The sequence below is a fragment of the Symphalangus syndactylus genome, chromosome 16 (genome assembly GCF_028878055.3).
Source record: "Symphalangus syndactylus isolate Jambi chromosome 16, NHGRI_mSymSyn1-v2.1_pri, whole genome shotgun sequence".
Lineage (NCBI taxonomy): Eukaryota > Metazoa > Chordata > Mammalia > Primates > Hylobatidae > Symphalangus > Symphalangus syndactylus.
The window spans coordinates 47,096,034-47,096,968 of NC_072438.2; the positions used below are offsets into that span (position 1 = coordinate 47,096,034).

General features: G+C 37.2%; 1 non-coding gene across 1 annotated transcript; it reads right to left on the bottom strand.

The window, feature by feature from the left end:
* Positions 1–441: 441 nt before the first annotated feature.
* On the bottom strand, positions 442–503 carry LOC129465142 (U7 small nuclear RNA). Its single transcript, XR_008651907.1, has one exon. It is a non-coding gene; the product is annotated as a U7 small nuclear RNA (small nuclear RNA).
* Between the last annotated feature and the right edge of the window lie 432 nt (positions 504–935).

A 935-nucleotide genomic window follows, 5' to 3' on the forward strand; every position in this document is an offset into this window, starting at 1 on the left:
GAGCAAGACCCTGTCTCTTAAAAAAAAAAAATTTAGGGTCCAAAGATAATGCTTTCTCTATATTGCTACTGCCTCTCCTTCGAACATTACTAACTAGTATGAGTTATGTATTAAAAAGATTAAACCCTCTCTCTGCCATATTTTATAACATAATATTTTCGGTTTGTGGTTAGCCTTTTCATGATTTTTTACAACAAAATAATTTACATTTTTTATGTAGTTAAATTTACTGTGAGTACTTTTTCCGAGGTGAGGTTGGTCTTAAAACAGCAGCTTTTAATAATTCTGTCAATTTCCCAAGAAATCTCCTGGTATTTTATTTCCAGAGACTCCTCTGATGCTCATTCATCTGAAACTCACTCACTTGGGACAGGTGACAGTAAGTTGTTTTTCTATACGGAGTGCAATTTATTTATTTATTTATTTTTAAAGAATTGTCAGGGGGACTTTCTGGTAAAAACAGGAAAGCCTGCTAGACAAATTCTAAAACAGCTGTAACACAAAGAGTGTGAGTTTTTATAGCGGTAACCACACATGGATTTTACCCTCATGAAATTGTAATTGTCAGCAAACAGTCATGTGCGTTTAGGATTTTTTTATTGGTGCCATCCAGGGCCCAGTCCCACTGGATTGGCCTTGAGTTATATGGCTGATGGTCTGTTTCAGCAGCAATGTACAGGGCTGTCTAATTTCCTATGCTGCCTCCCATCCATCCTCCTATGCCAGTCGCCAAATTAGTAGCCTCCTCTACTCCAGTCCCACAGGGCCTCCTGGCCTCTGGCAACAAGATGAGGAAACTCAGGCACAAAAATGTTTAAGCAATGTTCTAAAATTTACATACTGAGTAAGAGAGCAATATTCAAAACATTTAAAACTAGCAAGATGTTGCTAGGAAACAGAATAGAGACACACACATATACACAGCAAAAAGAAAA